The sequence below is a fragment of the Grus americana genome, chromosome 13, assembly GCF_028858705.1.
Source record: "Grus americana isolate bGruAme1 chromosome 13, bGruAme1.mat, whole genome shotgun sequence".
NCBI classification, from domain to species: Eukaryota; Metazoa; Chordata; class Aves; order Gruiformes; family Gruidae; genus Grus; species Grus americana.
Window position 1 is genome coordinate 20,861,359 of NC_072864.1, and position 14,903 is coordinate 20,876,261.

General features: G+C 43.3%; 1 protein-coding gene across 8 annotated transcripts in view; it reads left to right on the plus strand.

Annotated features, from left to right (window-relative positions):
• Positions 1–14,903, plus strand: part of NUP93 (nucleoporin 93) — an 80,717-nt gene that overhangs the window by 33,273 nt on the left and 32,541 nt on the right. Inside the window, exon 1 of one of the 8 annotated variants that reach the window (XM_054840643.1) lies at positions 3,009–3,134. The exons of 4 other annotated variants lie outside the window; for them this stretch is intronic. The gene's annotated coding sequence lies outside the window, so the exon portion shown is untranslated. Of the gene's footprint in view, positions 1–3,008; positions 3,135–6,095; positions 6,174–7,740; positions 7,787–13,787; positions 13,807–14,903 lie in introns of those variants that run through there. 3 more of the 8 variants (XM_054840645.1, XM_054840646.1, XM_054840647.1) reach the window with 3 other exon arrangements.

Genomic DNA, 14,903 nt, shown 5'->3' on the forward strand with positions numbered 1-14,903 from the left:
CCTGAGAGGGAAGGAGGTCATTGTGGACACCCGGAGATGGAGAGAGGGAGCGATCCTGACACAGAGGAGGATATTCATATTCCAATGGCTTCTGCATGATCTTTGCATCATCATTCTCTTAGGGATGTGATTCTTTCTACTTGGAAGGGAAATCTTTACCGTTTTCCTTAGCTGTGGCCCAGCAGCCCTGAGCAGTAGTTTTCTCCCTTCTCCTCCCACAGTCACATTTGAGCGCAGAAGTGATTGATGCGTGAGCTGACTGAACACTCCACTAAATTGATTGCCAGTGAAACAGATAGCAGTTCCGACATCTTAGCTGGGTTACCACTCAGAGTTGTTTACACTAACAGCCATTTGGGGTGAGTACCTTATATTCATATCCCTCAAGGCTGTTGCTTTAAGAAATCCATAGGTAAGGGGAGCCAGTGCTGTGCTGAGCCATGCTGGGAAATCTTTCCCTGCAACGTCGCGAGCTGGAAATGCAATACGTAAAACAGAAATATATATATATATAAACCGTGCTGATCTGTAATGCGTAGTTCTGCGGTTGGGAGTAGCTTCTGCAGTACATTACATGGCCAGAAAATAACAGAGAATGTCTGTTGATAAAAGCAGCATCTTTAAAGTTGTGGCTAGCAGCTCCAGATGGATCATTATGCTCCTGAAATCCCTGATGAGGGCTGCAGCCTGTCCCAAAGAGCTGACTCTCTCCAGGTGGTGCCCTTTACATGTTTTAAGGTTTGGCTAGAAAGCAGAAGCTCTATGTATCCCCTGTGCTGCTGGCTCTGCGCCACTAGTGGGTTACACAACTAGAGGGAAGTAGGGGGAGAATCCATCCAAAAATGGAGCAGTGTGTGTGAGGTGAGGACAGCTGCAGGGACACCGCCAGGCATGGATGCTCAGAAATGCAGGAGGAATGCTACAGTTAAATTATTCCTACAAGTATATACCCTTCCTCTCCTGAAAGGGACTTTGCTTGTACTCCTGGATGTAGCTGGTCGCAATCAATGGTTTTTCCCTGCAATGCAACTGACTGCGGTCTTCCTCTAAGAACATCGGTGGGTTTGAACTAGCATTCTCCGCTCGTGAGACTCCTGGTAGAAGGATTTGGGTATTCAGTAGTGTTCATTCGGTTGCAAGCAGGGAGGGTTTGCTCCTTGCAGTGGTTTGAGGAAAATCACCCTTAGGATCAAGTTTGCAAGTTTCAAAGCCAAAATACGCTGCATTTAAGAGACTGCTCTGCCACTCGTGAAGCTCTGAGTTGTGCAAGGTGCCGAGTGATGCCTTTGGGGTAGGTAAGCCCAAGTCGCAGAGCACCTTCTGCAGATGGAACGCTGTTAATGGGAATTGCTCCCAAACCAGAGTACAATGTTAATTCAGACTCAGTATTTTCTCTACATAAAATATGATGCGCCATTTCTACTGGTACCTCGTGTCCAACTGATACCCCTGCAGTGCTGTTTTAATTAAAACAGAAGTGGAAATAATGAATTGGTGGTATTAGTGGTGATTCTGCAGCTACGTCAATGTTAATGCACAGTAAAACGCTCTCCTGATAGCTTTCTGTGCTTCAGTAAATTAAATGTAGACATTCCAAGTTTGGATTTTTCTTGTGTATGTATGTTTGCAAATACAAGACATGCATTTGGTAAGCAGAATTATTAAATTATGAAATGTAGTACTATTGTAGCAGGGCTGTTGTTGTGGGATTTAAAAAGAAACAACTTTGAATTTGGGAGTGTCACCAGCAGTTTGCAGACGGGCAGGAGCTGCGTTGGCACCGTGGGTTAAATGTGCACTTGGGACCTGTGGAAGTAACTGCCTGATGGTGTTACATTGTGTGAAGCACTTCCTCGTGGTTGTACGTCTTGCAGATTAGCAAATGCATTTCTTATTTCTTTGGTGCTTCTAATTTTTTTTCTTTAAGATGGGGGTGGTCTGTTTCTCGATTTTTCTCTGGCTTTCTGCACTGTAATGATGGCACCATCACCTGACTGCTGGAATATACTGGCCTGACTTTAATCATCGGGTGACTGGCTCTTAGCATGGTTTCATCTCTGCTGTTTTACATCCCCTCTTGTAATTGCACGATTGCTTGCAGCGTTGTTTTTTTTATTGGTGACAATGAAAGGCACATATTAGTATTTTACGTAACCTTCTACTTTTTGTTTGTTCAGAGTGTAGGTGAAGAAGTGGTACTTTGTAAATAAAATCCTCTTTATTTGTAAGCAGCCTATTTTCACCCCTCCTGTGCAATCATTTGTAAGACAACGTTATATATAAAAACATGCTTATAGGTATCACATGGAGGAAGAAGTAGTTAAGCTAAGCCTGTATTAATAACAGGGCTGCATTTCTGTAGCACTGGCAGTTTCATTGAGGTATATATGCTTACAATTAAATAACCTGTTCAAAGCTGCAAAAAAGAACCATGTTTAATATAAATAGCATCTAAGTCTTTTAACTGCTAAATAACCAAACCCAGCAAAACAATAGAGAATCAAAGCTCTCCTTTAAAGAACATTGACACCAATTAATATGCAGTAAAAGTATCTGCCTGTACAAGTTGTCTCAACAGCTCTGCAGGTCTAAAATGGCAGAAGCTTTCTGTTGCTGTATCAAAATCAAACTACCATTTATTTCAGCCTCATGGTATGTGCAAATTCATGCAGCTCAGTTAAGGGAATAGCTTCACAACTGGTGTTACAATCTGTGGCTGGAGTGCTGCATCACAATGCAGCAAATGCATTTTCCACATTAACCAAACATGACAGCTGAAACGATTATTAACCATGCAATATGTCGGAAGTCATCAAAAATTCACATCAGAGTAATTGCAGTGGCTCGGGGAAAAAAAAAATAGTAGCATCTCTCTCCTCTTGCCTGCCTCACCCCCTCCTAATTCTTACATGGTACAGTCCGTTAACAATAAAATATCCTTCTGTAACCTATAAACTGTTACTCCCATCAGTTACTGGTTTCAGACTGATGCTTTCCCTAGAATTTGAATAAAGCACCACTGGAAAAAAAAAATATAGATGCTTTACAGGCAGTGGTGTTCAGCCGTGGAAAGCAGCTGCTTTCTTATTGTCTTGCTGGACTCTTGACTGTCTCAGCCATTTCAGGACTTGCAGGTTTGATTTATATATTATTTTTTTTTTTAAAGATGAGAAAACTTAAGCGTTAATACAGAAAGATACAGCTGTGTAAGCCTAAATACCAGGCAACTGAAGTGTGGCAGTTACAGCCAGCATTAACAGGTTTGTAACTCCTCAGTACTGAGATCTACAGGTAGGAATGTATGTATTTAAAAATATATAAAATGAAGGTAAAAAAGCTTGCTTTGATAAGAGAGTTTTCCTTCAGGGGTCTTCTGCGGTGGTTTTTCTTTGTGCTGTTGCTGCAGGTTGTTTAAATTCGTAGGTGAGTAATTAAAGAGAACAGGTGGGTAGTTTTGGGGAAATCCTCCTTTGCTCACAGGAAAGAAACCTTAAGGTCTGTGCCTTTACCTTCTAATATTCTCTGCTAGAGCAGCTGTTGGGTGGGGCCGTCCAGGGTCTGCTTTGGGTTTTGGTCGTGTTGCCTTTTTAAAGACCCTCTTGACATTGCTGACTTTGCTTTTTATTTAAGCAGAAATACTGTAGCCTAACTTTCTGAATGCCTTTATTCCTGTTTTCTCTTCCCTAGGCTGTGAAATGTCTACGGAAGTATTTTAAACAAACAAACAAAAAAAATGCTACTTGATTATATGATTTTCCTCTTAGTTTTCATTGTGGTGCAAAGGTCCACTCTGTTTCCTCTGTTCCTACTTATGATTTATTTAGAAGACACACTAAACTTTCTTTAATTTTATTTTGAAGCAAGGATTTCAAACGTGGGATAAAAATAAGATAGAAAATATTTCTACTTTCCCCAAGTAAATGAAGACACTGGGAGATTTGCGCTTTTTTTTGGGGGGGGGGGGGTGTTAGTTTCTTAAAGGAGGAGGTAAAGTATATTTGCTTAGTCAACTGGAGTTTGCAGCCTAGACCCCACCTCTCTTTCAAGTGAATAGGATATGTTATGAAAGGGGTTAAGCCAGTAAAATCATAGTAAAGGGAAGCAGTCAGGGAATTAACATTTATATAAATGTGGTGGCCGTGACTAGCTGGGTGGGTGGCAGCTGATTTAATACTCTCCGATCTAGGGACTCCATGCAAACTGGAAGCTCTGCCTGCCTTTGGTCTGGGGACAAAAGTATAGGGTATTGCTCTTTTTTCTTTTTTTTTTCTTCTCCTCCTTCCCTTTCAATTCTATTTCTCTCTGTGGAGAAAAGCAGGTTAATGAAATGTGCTGTGCCGGGACGGCGCCTGGGCTCTTGCAGCAGAGAATGACTTGCCTCCTTCGGGGCTCCCTCCCCGAATATTATGGTGCCTATATGCCATCTTCTGCACTCTTCCTATTGTCAACCGAGAAATGTCTGAACTGCTCAGAAGGGGAGACGCAGGAACGGTGGCACAGCATGGCCAAAAAGTTGCCTCTTTTAAACAAGATTACCTGTGCTGAGGGGAGGGGGGGGGATCTTGCCACAAAAGCAGCTCAGTCAAGTAAAAGACAATGAAATGTGTGGTTTGCATGTGTAAAAAGATGGAGGAAGCCATCTCCACTGACCCCGGATGGGAGATGGCGCAATTATCCTTGCGGTTGGTACAGTGTGGCAAATTATTTTCCTTTGTCTGAAGTGGGTGGGAGACAGAGTTCAACTAAGCTTCATAAATTAACGTATGGAAAAAAAATTACTGAGCCGCTGTAATTATTAAATAGCTGTAGGTCTCTTCTAGCTGGGTTTTCCGTGATATCTGTTGGCAGCATCTGGAGTTGGCATTTCATTTACATTAAAGTCCGAAAGCTTGCGTGCCTTGTTAATGCAACACGCAAATAAAGGCATGCACTGCTAGAGAGTTCCTTAGTAAGGGTGGAGTACAGCCGGAGGAGAAAAATGGAAACCTTTTGTCTCCGGTGTATCCTCAGCACACTGGTCTCGTGCCCCAAGTCGGGAAAGTTTAATCCTTAGGTTTATTACACAGTAGGAGAAATAAACTGAGAAAGGATAAAGTGTTTATTATAGCATTTGTTGCAGCAGAGAATTTTAATACATGCTTTTCTTCCTAAGCTTTCTAATGTCTAACATTTCTAAAGATAAATTGTATAATTGTAACAGGCATATTCTAGACTGCTGGTTTTTAATTCAATGATCTGTAATTAATAATTCATAAGTAATTTAAATAATTAACTTTGTGAAATGTATCAGTAATGTAGGAAGGAAACACTATTTCTAAAGACCACAGGATCTTTAAATTGAGGATTTAAAGATATCATGACACATACGAACTCCTCCAAATTGCTTGCTTTCACTGTCAGTAAAATATTTATATTTATTCCAAGGGATGCTGCCATGTTGGTGAACAAAGTAGCTATGATTTATTTACAAATATTTGGGAAGAATGGGCTATAGCTGATTTGGGCTTGTTTTTCGAAGTCAGGTGGATGATTTTGCCAAATCATCTCATGTTATTTAAGAGGGCTGAACTTTAAATTTGCTCATTTTCTTGAAATTCCAGTGTGTCTTTAAAAAAAGAAAGCACCTTACATTCTTCACAGTAAAATGCATGTAATCTTGACTCTTTGTAGTGTTAGCCAGCCAATATCAGCGAAATAAAGTAGGTTTAACTTTGGAAAGGTTTTCTCTACGTGGGTTTTTCTGGGAGACTTCAAATTGCAATAGAAATGTTACGAGGGAACATTGGAGGTGCGGCACTAAGGAAAGCCACCTATGCTGGGGTTTAGGATTTGCATCCCGGTTTAACTTGGTTATCGCATTTACAGTGCTGACAGGATTTTGATGTCTCCGAACCAGGCATTGTCCCTTCGAGGCAGCAAGCGTTTGCTGCATGCATCACTTTGTGTCTGAAATACAGATGGAGGCTGGAAGATTTTTTTTGCTTGGCTTCTTTTTTTTTTAACTGAAGCAGAAAGATAACTAGTGCTCCCGAGGAACATTCAGGAAGGCGGTACACAGGCTTCTGCTGTGGGACGGGGGCACAGCAGCCGAAATCCCTCAGCTTGAGTCAGCCCAAGAACAGGGAGAGTGTCAGGCTGAGCGCTGCCAGACTTGCTACTTGCATCCAGAGGAGGTAAAGACAACCAATTTTTTATTACTTTTTTTTTACATAGAGTTTCAGGCATTTAAGTTTTATGCATCTGAAATTGTGAAGGAAGAGATGTAGAAATACCAATAATATTGTTGCTTACCAAAAAAGCCTGAGAACATCCCTGTTTCTCACAAAAAGCAAGGTTACATGCTCCAGCCAGGCAGAAGGATAAAGCACTTACAGGAGCAGGAGAGACCAAAGGGTTGCACTAAAATTTGCAGAAGTGGGTTAGAGGAGACTGGGTGTTAATTACTAGCAGATTTGTTTAATAATTTGTCCTTCTTGCTGCTGTTCCATCAGAAACATGCCATTTCAGGCAGGGAAATACTTTATCGATGGATAGGGACAGCAGTTCGGCTTTAGGATGTGAGCCTGAGAAATGAATTTTCTGCCACCAGGTTCAGTGGGTTATTGTATCTGCCTATACATTGATGCTAATGTACAATTAGTCCAGTGACAGACACGGCAAGCTTGTCAGTATGCCTCTTTTATGCCTTTCTCTTTTCAAACTACTCCCTTATTAGCTAGTGTTTTCTGTGGTAGAAAGAAGCCTATCCTCCTGTAACAGGGCTGGACACTCCTCTTTCCTCGGCTTTATCAGTTTTTCGTGTGGTGCTGACAGATTTCCAGTGGCTGGTTTCTCAGCTTACACCATCTCGGGAGATTCCTCGTCAGCTCTCGGTACAGTAAATTGAGGTGGTGTTCTGTAATGGCAAGTGTGTGATTCCTCCCTGCCATGCAAGGACGTGACACGGGCAGAAATTCAACGTACAGGTTTTATTTGTCACTGCATTATTTGAGCATGGTTTCCTCTTAGAGGGGTAAGAACGCGCAGCTACTTCTCGAGAAAATGCGGAGTAACCACGATGCTAAAATGGCAGCAAAAGGAATAAGAAAATGGCGTCATCAGTGAAATTAGTTTCGATGGCTTGATTTGAGGGCGTCCTGCCTGATGCAAGGATGTTTTCAGCAGGAGGTATTACATTACAAGCTTGGTATGACTATGAAATGAAGAATTTTAAATCATTTAAATCTGTAGTTTTTCTCGGTATTGTCATAAAAAGCGTGATACCAAAGAGGCGGCTATAATAGCTTATTCCAGTGGATGATCAGAAATTATTTTTGTTTGCATGCTATAAGTATTTGTAATATAAGGTTTCATTGTGGATCTCAAGCCCATGGGAATTACCTCATAATTTAATTTACTGAAAATAAACTCCAGAAAAGAGCCAAAGCCCTGAGTTTTGCTTTGACTGTGAATCTCTTGATGCGCTTGATGTTCGTAGGGATGTATTTTTTTTAATTGGGATGCTAAAACAAGGACACTTAGAGCACAGGGGAGAGTCTGTAGCCACTTGTCATAGCGCTGAGCAAAGCCCCACACCTCTGCATTGAAAAATCTGGAGAAAAACTGATAGCCATGGATGTGGAAACTTGACAAACGAGCTCAGATTTCAGAGTGGGTGGTTCATTCGTTCTGTGCGGATGCCGAAATGCTGGTGCCAAAGGAGATGGTCTGCCCGCGGGTCCTGCTGCTGGTCCTGCTGGCCTGATCTGCGCAGACACCTTCCCTCGCCCAAGAAGTTGTATTCCAAGTGAGGTGACATTGCATTTAATTGCCTTTGTGACATTTCGGGTTCTTTATCAAGGCAAACAAACGCTGTCTGAGATGCTTTCAGGTGTGATGTACCCTTGTTAGCCAGCTGAGCAAGCTCCTTTGGTGGCTCTCAAGTAACGTTTCCTTCTGCCGTAATTGTCAGGCAAGAGTCTGTCGACCTTCTTTCTCTAGTTCAGATATATTGTTTTTCACTATTTTTCTTTCTTCTGTTCTCTTCATGACCTCTAAGCAGGTTGGGGTTATTCCAGACTTTATAATTTGTTATTGCATAGAGTTCCTTGGTGCTTTGTAGCTTGGTAGGACCTGGGATTCTTGCTGTACAGCTCCCAATTGCTTTGTAGGGAGCCAGAAAATGAGTAAATGCCTGGGAAGGAAGAAAAGATCACTAGAGAAGGTAGCACTGTTGCTTACACTATTTCTGTGTTGCATTAACAATTGCTGTCAAAACGATCTGTGCAGTGGAGGTTGATAATTATATGTGGAAGAGAACCTCATTCTGAGCAACTTTGCTGTAAAATTTTAGATTAAAAAAGGTATTATCTTAGTTTTATGCTATGAAAGTGTATGTGACTTTAAAAAAAAAAAGCCTACTAAACCCACTTCTAACAGCATTCCCATGCGCTGTGTAGTCCAACATGACACGGCAAAGATTTTTAGAGCCCGAGAATGAGACTAATCTGTGTAACTCATGTTATTTTGGTTTCATTCTGAAGGAGAAAGATGCAACAACAGTATGGATAATTACTAATATTTTAACAATTAGCTACGCTGTATAAGTAATATATAAATTACGTATATAACGATGGTTGATATATTTTGGTGGTTTTCAGAACAGAGTGTCCTACTTCACTCAATTTAATCACTAGCTTGGGCTCATTAAATCTTGCAAATTTCTCTAACATATTTTGTAAACCCTTAAAACAGCTAGGAACATTGCAGTGCATTTCCATCTTATGTTAAGAGTTAAGCCACTCGTAAGTACAATTTTAAGTGGAATACTGAGATCTTGTAGTGCATGAAAGCCTGAACTCGCTGAGCATCCTATGTTGAATTAGAAGAAACTAAAATTAAGCAGAGTCACAATGATCTCTGTTTATACGCAGAACAGTGCCATATAGCAATGAGAGTTCAATTTTGGGGCCGCTGTGTAAGCGCCTGGCACAATATTCCAGTAGGAAATCTGAGCAGCGGTATTTTTCCAGACATTTCCAGCATGATAAAGCCGTGCTGCCTGTATATTACATGGTAAATGTTGCTATATTTGCTGCAAACACCTTGCACTCTCCTTGGTGGCCACATGCTGCAGATGCGTTTGGGAGGACTGCGGTTGGGTGTGGGATGCGATGGTGCCTCTCAGTGCTGGGGCATGGTTTGATATTAACTGATGGTTTGATATTAGCCCTTCTGCACTTAATGGATGGTCTCGTGGCTGAAGCAGGAGCTAAGAGGTATTTGTATTTCTTCCCTCAAAGCCTGTATGCCCATCTAAGGAGCGCATTTCCAATCTGCACTTGCTGGATCCAAGTGGTCCCACCAAGAGTCAAAGAGCACGCACTATCTGCCCCTGCTTCTGTTAGGAGCTGATCTGTGATTTCCTGAGGAGCGCTTCTTTCAGCAGTTTAAGGGTTTTTTGCTGTCATGGCTGGAAGGAATAATGATATTTATCTAACACAGCAAAATCCAGAGTTCCTGGATACAGTCTGAAGATTACTGTGAAAACTGCATGAGTTTCAGAGATCAAACAGTCTAAAACAGGAAAATAATACTAAAAAAAAAAAGTATTGGATTTTTGCATTGCCGGCACTAACTTGTGGCACTGGGCAAATATTTGCCTAAGGCTCGCAGTGCAACACAGATTTTTAAAGGCTGCATTCAGAACTGACCATTATGTCAATGACATGCTGATGGTGGGACAGGGAAGCCCTGTTCCTGCCCCAAAACTCGTCTCCAGCAGAGGTTGCTGCTGTGTATCTTCCACCTAACACGCAAGCTGGCGAAGAAGCCCTTGCTGGTAAATGGCGGTCCCCCTTCTTCGTTCCGCAATGCATGCTGCGACACGGGAGCTGCGCGCATTGCCAACGCGCGCAGGCTCTAGCGCGGTGTGCATCGATTCTTGCTGCCACCGGAGTGAGGTCCATGTTGCTGCTCCTCCATTGTGAAAAACGACAGCATTGCAGCTCTGCAAAATTTTATTTTGCTGGAGCAGAAAGCTGCTTTAAAAAAAGAGAAATAATCTTTAAAATTGTTTGCTAGTCACGCAATGGAGCAGAGATTAGGCCGGGGTTTGTATATTTTAATGACTTGCTGCCACTGAAATGCTATCTGCTTGTAGAGTAGGGAAGAGCTCTCCTACCTTGGCTTTCGAATGAATTGAACATGGGTATGGGCTGCAAGCCTGGAGCACAGTCGTGGTGCATGGGGGACGTGGTTTGAGACCCCTCTGAAGGCAGGTAGTGGTGCAGCAGATCTTCCCCAAGCCCAGTGTTGGGCTGCATTAGCACAGTTTTGTGTTACAGCTATTTGTCTGCATGGTTTTTCCCCTCTTAAGCTTCAACGTGGCTGTTCCTTTCAAAGTCTCTGATGCAATGACCAAATCTTGGGTCTTAGCAAACTGTAAACCCTTCAGTTTTTTCCCACCTTTATGTCCTGTTTAGTCAACAGTGAATTATTTTTTTTAGAAAAATGTTGAAGGATTTCCTGTTCTAAACATGGTGGTAAGGAACTTGAGAAATGCCTATTGTAGTTTGACAAGCTCAGCTGTCTTAGGATAGGAACATTTTGCATTGCTAAATCCTTCAACGGAACACTGTGTGCAGCTGTGGGATGAGCCTCCTCAGACCTTCCTTCTCAGGGGACCTTTGTGTTTGCAATGAGTTGTTCCTTGCCTCTCCTGCAGCGATGCTGACTGGTAAATCACCCTTCCTTGGGCTCTCTTCCTCTCTGAGGATCTCTGCGCTTGGGCCCTCAGTTTGCTTTGGCCTCGTAGCAATTTTGCCATCTGAAATTCTCTGAGGAGAAAACCAATTTCAAAAATGCTCTTAGCTTGTTCCATTTGGTAGCTGATCTTTGGGCAGCTGCCTTCCTGCTTTGAAGGACACTTGTCCTGCATTGCACAGGCCGAGGCATGTAGCGAAGCTGCTTATCCGCTCGTTTTTTTAGCAAAAGGTGGTTTTCTGCAAAACAAATCTTAGGAGACCTACAGAACCTTCCAAGAGACGCTGGTGTGATGCATGCAACAAGAGTCTGAATAGAGAAAAATATTGCCCGTGCTATGCTGGCGTGTCCCCGTCCTCAGGAATACATTAGTTGGCCACACCGTTGCTTATGGCCCTATCTGGTCAAAGCCAGCCAGCAAGCATTGATGCTTGTGTCAGCATGAACAATAGTTTGGATTAAAAAAGCAATAATACATAGTGTGGTCTGTTATTGTGGCAGTGGGTTCCAGGTAGTTTTGCTTCATTTTCTGTTTCCAGAGAGAACACAGCCAGGAGGGCTGTGCCAGGGTGCACCACCCTGGGAGTGTGCTCAGGTGTGTGCACGTTTGCAGCAAGATTGTATTTAGCAAATCTTTTCTTAAAATTGCTACTAGAGATGATAAAATCAGGTGTTTCATCTGGAGCTACTGTTCCCAAACCATTGCCAAGGAGTAACTTTTTTTAACTACATAATCATCATCCCTGCTAGTCCTTTGCAGGATTCACTGGATCTGCTGGAAACCCAGACTTGGAAATATTTTAATCAAAGAGCAATTGACTTGAAATGGCCCCAGATTGTTCATTTCATTTTCTCCTTTCTTCCCCTGCCAGTGAAAAAAGTAAGCATTGCTGTCAACATCCAAGGCCTCAGTATACTATTTGGCAACATTTGCCTTCTCTTGACAGCTTGAATGCTAAGATCAAGTATTAAAAGTATGGCCTGGCTGATGGAAGTAATTAAGAGACTTCTATCAGCCAGGAGAGAGTTTACTAACCTCATTTACTGCGGTAAATGGAAGAGACTTTCAATCTCCTGTCAAAAAGAGACCATCAGTGCATGCATGCCCTTTTGTACTGATAATGAATTAGTTACTGGAACACTTTCTTGCTGGAATTCAGGCTGGAGCAAGGCAGGTGCCGGTTCCTGTCACATCGGTCTGTGCCAGGCAGCGGTTGCCCGAGATGAGAAGTGACAGTGGAGCAAGAAGCACGGTGAGAACAGGGACATGGCACAGCCCTCCAGGCCCTGTCCCTCCACTGGTGGGGCTGCTTCTACAAACCAGGCTCAAGCAAGGCAGAGCAGGGCTGGATTTCAGCAGAGAGGGGAGAATGTGAGAAGATCAGACTGGAATCCAAGTGGAAGAGATCCAAGAGGAACTGGAAAGATGCTGAGAGCCAGCAGATGTGCAAGAATAAGCGGGACTAGGTGGAAAATGGGAATGTGAAGGTGGGAGAGTGGGTGTATTTCTATGCTTGTGTCCCTGTTTTGCAAACACCATCTTGCCAGATATTGTACAAATCGTGTAGGAAACATTCAGCAGCGAGTGTTGCAGAGAACCTGTGATGGAGATATGCTGCTTCCCTTCCAAACTAGGTGCAGAAAGACTGTGTGGGAGTCCCACAGTAACAGAGAGGAAAATTAAATGCCACTCACTAAAGCAGGACAGCATGGTGTGACATTAGGGCTCTTTGAGCTTTTGGCATAAACCTGCCTTAGGGAAATAAGATAAATTTTCATTTTCAAGCAAAATCCAGGCGATGTTGGGATCCCTGCGATGGCAGAGCTTGTGCATGGAGGGCTGCAAGGTGAGGATTTCACCTCTGAGATTTTAGCGGTGCTTGTGTTAGCTATTCCAGTCTTTGCCATCTGCTGCTGTGAAATAGCCCTTTGTCTCCTAACAATATCTCCGTTCTCCTCCTGCTTCTCTCTTTGGATACCCAATATGAAGCAATGTCTCATTGTTCGTTGTACAATCAGTAGCATCTCCCCTGAGAGGGCAGCTCCTGCGATATGGGTCATGTACTCCCTTGGTCCCCTGTGCATCCTGAACACCTCCATATCCTTGTTAGCGTCTGCAAGCATTCATAGCAAAGTCAAACCTTGCCTTTGGGATTGCAGAAAGCTTTTAGGGCAGGTGTAACTCGGTGAGCACAACCAGCACTGTTCAAGAGCCAGACCCTATAGACAGCAAACCCTTAAAGCTGTTATGTGGCCTGAGATTTTTGAGGATGAAAATTCTCTAGCATAAAGCACATCTCTTCAGTCTTTCTGCCCACCCTTGTTCCAGAGAGCTCCGCTTTTCTTTATAGCGGATGGACGTTTATATACGTCATTTATATATGTCCATGTGATCTAAATGTCCAGTGACCAAGCATGGTACACCACTAGGTGGCAATGCAATAAACCCAGGGAGTAAACACTGTTCCAGCAGCTGGACACTCCTCACTTTCTTAACGTGTGAAATTTTGGACACCAAAGCCTAGAGTGACAACCCCAGGAGCTCTTGTTTGGCCTAACTAAGCAGAAGCAGTCTCATGAGCAGTAGCAGGAGCCCCAGCATCAGGTACTGAAACTCCCTCCTCTGAGGTTTAACAATTAGCCTGTAATTAACTGAAGCGGCAATTGTCATGCTACAGTCATAATGTTTAGCACGAGGCATAGGGCAACCTTTTTAAAACGTACCTCTCCTCAGTGAGGCATTACAGATATTATTTGGAATGTGTGAGGGTTTTCATTTGCTAAAGGAGTAGTTTTTGAGATTGAAAAAGACAATTGTCATCCCCTAATTGGCATTTGGCATAATGTAATCCCTTAAACAGACCTAGCGAACTCTCTGGGAACAGGGAGGGTTCATTAAGAGAGATACTCAGCCTGGATTTACTGACTTTAAGGGAAGTTCAAGCACATCTTCAGTTACTCTGCTGATTACCATCATGGCTGTGTACCTTTTCTAGGCTGGTACCTGCTCAGCTCAGGACACGCATCCCTCCAAGCAGAGAAGGGAGGACCAAGGGCAGTAAGGTAGGACTTGTATCTCAGGGGGCTTTCAGGAGGCCAGCACTCACAGACCGAGCAGGGAGCCAGGGCACCCGGGACCTCTGCAAGCTGCAGTGCCTGGCTTGGTGTGCTCACACCTTCCGTCACATCTGAATGTCTGTAGGTCTGCATCTTAGAGACAGTGGGCTTTTTTGCCTGTAAAATTAGCAGCATTGTTAGGATACGGCAAACACAATGTTCTCTGCAGCGTCAGGTCCCTACCATCAGGAATGCAGCTGTGTCTTCTGCTCATATGTTGGTGTGTGCTTTGAAGGTCTAGAAGCACTGCTTGTTATAATTCCAGATAATTTTTCTCCAATTTAGGATGGAGGTGGGAAAATAATAATGAAAAAAACCCCAAACTTGTTGCTCTCCAACAGTCCTTCCACCCGTGCACACATGGACAAACCTTACAAAGCCATGTCTCCATCCCTCCCCTCCTCTCCTGCGTGAAGCCGAGATCAGGTCTTGGCCCGGTTAGGTGACTGCGGCAGCTCTTGCCTTGGTGACAACTGCTGTAGTAGCTGGTCCCCAGACACGTGCAAGGATCTGCATTTAGCTTCCCTTCTTCAGATTGTAACTGCGCTTTCTCTGTGGGCATTGTCTAAAAATAAAGCGAGACGTGGTGGACGATGAAATAAAGAATAGGCTGCGTAGAAGTGGCCGCTCTCTTCCGTATGTAATTCAAGGGCTGTTTCTGGGGGGAGCGCGTTGCACATCTGTCTCTGAGGACGGTGGTAAATATATTTTTTTCCAAAGGTCCAAATCCTCGTGATGCAAGTTTGTCTTGCCGCAGGATCCATGCTCCTCTGAAGATCCTGAGCTCTACCTAGGTTGTACAGATCAGTACCGATATTGTCAGATTGTTGGGGCAGGAAGATGTGGGGAACGGAGGGCACAAAAGCCACCTCATCCCTGTCAAATTTGGTTAGGCACCGCTGTAATTGCGTATCCTCATTGTAAAAGCATAAAGCATGGTTATGTTGAATTCCCACTGCCTGGATTTGTTAGCAGCTCTTAATTTTACAGCTCTGGAGTGAGCGTACAGACTCTTAAGATATTAGCACTTGGTAGAGTTGATA